Source organism: Pseudorasbora parva, chromosome 23 (assembly GCF_024679245.1).
Source record: "Pseudorasbora parva isolate DD20220531a chromosome 23, ASM2467924v1, whole genome shotgun sequence".
In the NCBI taxonomy this organism is placed as follows: Eukaryota; Metazoa; Chordata; class Actinopteri; order Cypriniformes; family Gobionidae; genus Pseudorasbora; species Pseudorasbora parva.
Window position 1 is genome coordinate 28,462,554 of NC_090194.1, and position 5,575 is coordinate 28,468,128.

Sequence of the window (5,575 nt, forward strand, 5' to 3'; positions counted from 1 at the left end):
CTGAGCTATCGGGTGAGAAGAGCTTTGGTGAGAGAGGTAAAGAAGAGCCCAAAGATCACTGTGGCTGAGCTCTAGAGATGCAGTTGGGAGATGGGAGAAAGCCTCTCCTCAGTGCAAGACACATAGAAGTTTCCTAAAAAACACCTGAATGACTCCAAGATGGTGAGAAATAAGATTCTCTGATCTGATGAGACCAAGATAGAAATTTTTGGGCTTTTTGGCCAGGGACAGGACGATTGGTTGCAATCGAAGGAAAGATGAATACAAGTATATTCAGGCTAGGGGAACAAGTACAAGTAAGGATATCCTGGACGGAAACCTTCTCCAGAGTACTCAAGACCTCAGACTGGGTTGAAGGTTCACCTTCCAACACGACTTTGACCCTAAACACACAGCTAAAATAGCAAAGGAGTGGCTTCACAACAACTCTGTGAATGTTCGTGAATGGCCCTCTCTGGAGAAACCTGAAAATGGCTGTCCACCAACGTTTACCGACCAACAACTGGAGAGGATCTGCAAAAAGGAATGGCAAAGGATCCCTAAATCCAGGTGTAAAAAACATTTTTGTTGCATCTTTTCCAAAAAGACTCGGCTGTATTAGATCAAAAGGGTGCTTCTACAAAATATTGAGCAATGGGTCTGAATACTTGTGATCTCCATGACCATGTGATATTTCAGTTTGTCTTTTTTAATAAATCTGCAAAAATGTCAACAATTATGTGTTTTTCTGTCAATATGGGGTGCTGTGTGTACATTAATGAGAAGAAAAATTAACTTAGCAAATAGCGGCAATATAACAAAGAGTGAAAATGTAAGGGGGTTTGAATACTTTCTGTACCCACTGTATACAACATTGCCAAGGTCTCTGGAAAGAGGTTTGGTTAAGTGATATTTACGTTCCACGTGGTTGGTCCGATGGTGGTGACTTCTTACACTGGTTGTGCTGGGAGACAATGCAGTAGGAAAAAAACTGGAATCCATTTCAACAGCCTTGAACACGAAGATCTGTGGGATGGTGATCTCCTGGAGCATCAAAGGCTCCTAAAATCTGGAACATGCAGATCAGGCTCTGAAGTAGGTGCAGAAGGTCCTTAATCTGGAACACACAGATGAGGCACTGAAGTAGATGCAGAAGGTCGTTAATCTGGAACACACAGATGAGGCCCTGAAGTAGATGCAGAAGGTCCTTAATCTGGAACATGCAGATCAGGCTCTGAAGTAGATGCAGAAGGTCCTTAATCTGGAACACACAGATGAGGCCCTGAAGTAGATGCAGAAGGTCCTTAATCTGGAACACACAGATGAGGCCCTGAAGTAGATGCAGAAGGTCCTTAATCTGGAACACACAGATGAGGCCCTGAAGTAGATGCAGAAGGTCGTTAATCTGGAACACACAGATGAGGCCCTGAAGTAGATGCAGAAGGTCCTTAATCTGGAACACACAGATGAGGCACTGAAGTAGATGCAGAAGGTCGTTAATCTGGAACACACAGATGAGGCACTGAAGTAGATGCAGAAGGTCCTTAATCTGGAACACACAGATGAGGCACTGAAGTAGATGCAGAAGGTCGTTAATCTGGAACACACAGATGAGGCCCTGAAGTAGATGCAGAAGGTCCTTAATCTGGAACACACAGATGAGGCACTGAAGTAGATGCAGAAGGTCCTTAATCTGGAACACACAGATGAGGCACTGAAGTAGATGCAGAAGGTCCTTAATCTGGAACACACAGATGAGGCACTGAAGTAGATGCAGAAGGTTCTCAATCTGGAACACGTAGATCAGATCAATCCACTTTTGTCTCACTGGCATTGAGATTTGGGACGTACTGTAGTCCTTACTGTTTCGCTGGACTAAAACTCTGAACATAGTGTTTGTTAATGTGTCTTTCCTCACAGACTGGAGGCTCAGAACATTGTTGTATCTGTTGCTACCTCACAAGCTTAGGCTTTGTTGTCGCTCTGGATTCAGACTCAGAACTTGGTGAACTGTTTGTCTCACTTTGTAGGGAGACTCAAAACTTGGTTAACTTGGTACCTTTATCCAATTCCAATGAGGAGGAGATTGTAGTTTGGCACTTCTCCATTCCAGTGCTGTGATTGGCTGCTGAAATCAGAGGGGGCACACACTGTAGCCCACCCTTCTTTCCACTGTGGAACTCATTTGTATATTGTACACAGTTAGAAGTCTTTAAAGGGTCTTTAAAGTTTACCAATTTATTGCTCACTTTCTAAACACCCACCAGATTACCTTCAGCAATATACTTAACAAATAGATACCAAACATGATGGACATTTGTTCATTAACAGCTGAATCTGTGTAAAGCTCTGTTCCCACCGCCAGCGATTTTGTCGCAGCATGTCGCCAGCGTCAGAGATTCATGTCGCTAGTGGGCGTTCCCGCTACGGGTTTCATATAAACGCCATTAAATAGTACTGTTTTTATTACTAGTGTTTTTCAGAACACTGCAAGTTATTAGAATACACACTGAACTGTAGGTAGACCATATTGCATGCAGTTTAGTCAAAACTTACTTGATATCCCCACAATCCCAGACACGTTTTTCCATCCATAATTTATTTTTTAAATGTGTCACAGAGACATCTTAAGAACAGAGAAGTTGCTAACAGCTAAAATCAACTTCTCCTCCATCTTGACACATCACCGCAGTAGTAGAACAGCAGACGGATCACGTTTACTCCAACTGAGGTTGTTACTCTAAAAAATCGATTCTCATTTGCATCAAGTTGAAATATCGGAAATTTGTCGCGTCTCGCTTGACACAGCCACATTCTGTCGCCAACGGTCACTGTCGCCGGAAGTCGCCAGCGCTCCATTCTAATGAATGGGATCGTGTCGCTTTGTCGCTGCGTGTCGCTGGCCGTCACTGAGAATACTTATTTCTCTGAATAAGTATGAAATGGATGTGTGTAGTTTACATCAGGCTTAAGGTTTCCAAACATAGCCATGAATGGATTTGGATGGGTCATTGTGGTCTTTCTTTGTTTCACTTACTACTGCTGAGGTCCTGAGGAATTTTTATGGCAGTCACAGACTAGGATATTAGGGATCAGTCTCTAGATGGGTGAAGGGCTGAAACTGCATGTGGACCAATACAAAGTCCTGTCCTTCCTGGGCTTGGTACCAGAGGTCTTCTTCTTGGCCTCTAAGAGGCGTCTGGCTGTTGTCCGGGCATCTTTGTCTGATGGCGTTAGACAGTTTGTTTGTGTTAGTCCACCAAGATCCAATAAAAATCTAGCAAACCTTTGTCCACAGTTATGGGCAGAGAGGAGACCTCAATACAATGGCTTCACTTCGTTCTCACTACTGCGCAGACTCGAGACTCAAGATATCAGCGCCATATTTAGATCCTAGCGACTTAACTTAGGCACTGCAGGTGTGTCGTCCATCTTTTTTACAGTCTATGGTTAATATAGACTGGTTTCACAGACATGGCTTAGATTAAGTCAGGATTAGGCCTTAGTCCAATAGTAGATTTTATAAACGTGCCTTAGAAAAAAACATTACTGGTGTGATTCATGATTCGGATCACCAATGTCACTTGATTTCCGCAGATTGGCAGTTTGATACGTGATCCGAATCATGAATCAATACGCTGATTCATGACCGTTTGAATCTTTATTTGAGGTTTGAAAACAAACGCGGAAGAGAAGAAAATGCTGAATAAAGTCGTAGTTTTTGTTATTTTTGGACCAAAATGTATTTTCGATGCTTCAAGAGAATCTAATGAACTAACTGATGTCACATATGGACTACTTTGATGATGTTTTTATTCACTTTCTGGACATGGACAGTATAGTGTGCATTCACTTGGATATGCTGTCGGACTAAATATAAAATATCTTAAACTGTGTTCCGAAGATGAACGGAGGTCTTACAGGTGTGGATCGACATTAGAGTGAGTCATTAATGACATTTTTGGGTGAATTAACCCTTTAAGTATTGTCATTGAAACCAGGGAAAAAAATCAAACACCACATTCTCACCAACAAAAATGTTAAATCTCGGATGTTTCGCAACACAACAACAGAGCTGTGCAATGTCATGGCATCAATGGGTGCGTTTACATGCACACCAGTAAACTGACAATGCAAGTAAACCGCGTTTACATGAATTTATTAATAAACCGTTTTATTTCCTTGTAGTGACATCAAAAATAATAATGTCCGTATTTGACTCGTGATGTTAAATAAAGCTTACACTGTGTCAGCGGGAGATTTACGGCTCACATTATCCCTCATCAGTTACAGATGCAGCGTTTTGACTGAACCTCTTCTACTTCTGCTGCATGAGATGAGAACACATCTTTACAATTTTCTGGGTCTTAAAAGAGTCTGTGATATATGTCTTTATTTCATGCAAAACGCTAGCTCGCTCTGTCTGGATGCATTTAAATCTGCTCTATGTTTGCATTTTTGTAACCTATCACACATGCACACTTCAATAAGCCGACAGAAAGCAGGTTAATGCATTTACATGCAGCGCGAAATCGGGGTAAGAGGCAAAAAACTACCTGTTCTGACCGGTTTATTCTTACGCCGTTTATGACGTTACTCCAATAAAAGAAAACGGGTTACCGAGTTTACATGACCATATTCATTGTCGGCTTATTGGGCATAATAGGTGTAAGAACGTGCATGTAAACGCGCCCACTGATTCTTATTCTGAGTGACGACATGCTTGACCGTTCCAAGATGGCAAGTGCATCAATGTGTCTGGAGGGTCGCATATAGCTGCATATCTATGGTTGGAACGACTTGACAATCTGGTAGTGTGTAATTCGGCATGTGTATGATGCCCTTGTTGTTCTCTGTGACCATTTATACAATTTTAAAAGTCATGTAGTGTATACAATACATAAGACTGCTGCACAACAACTTACAGAAATATGCTCTGGAAAACTTCCAGTCTGACAGAGCTTTACTATGCTGATTTGATTTGGGAGTTCAGATGCAGTTTGGACGGAAATAGAACATTTGTTGAACTACTTTTTGTTAATGCATTGCTGTGATGATACAGGGTTGTAAATGGTGATTGGTATGTGGATGTTGTGTTAGCAAAAAAAGTCAGTTGCACTCCCAAATCTATTCTGAACCTAGATTTGACTCAGGTTGGAGATTTTGTATTTATAAAAGAATTCAGGCAAAAGTCGGATTGCTTAAGGCATTAATTAGCGCAACTGCTCAGTGCACAATGCTAGATACATTTAATAGTTGAAGTTTAATTTGAAAAAACCTCAAACCATAAACACAGTTCTAGTAATAAATCATTCTCAGTGTTTGCAAACAACATGATAATGCTGGAATCTGCAGTAAATGCACTAATGTAAACACTTGGGTGCCTGTGGAAAATATTGAAAGAAAAGTCTTGGTGCCTAAACTGAAAAACTGGTGCCTAAAATAAAAAACGCAATATTCAAATTTCATGAAGAAAAAGAAATATATAATTAAATTGTACTAATACAACTGCCAGCTTGTAAACAGCAAAAGAGACAATCAAAAAAAGTACATTTTAGCCTTGCTAACAAATAAAGATCAACACACACACACACAC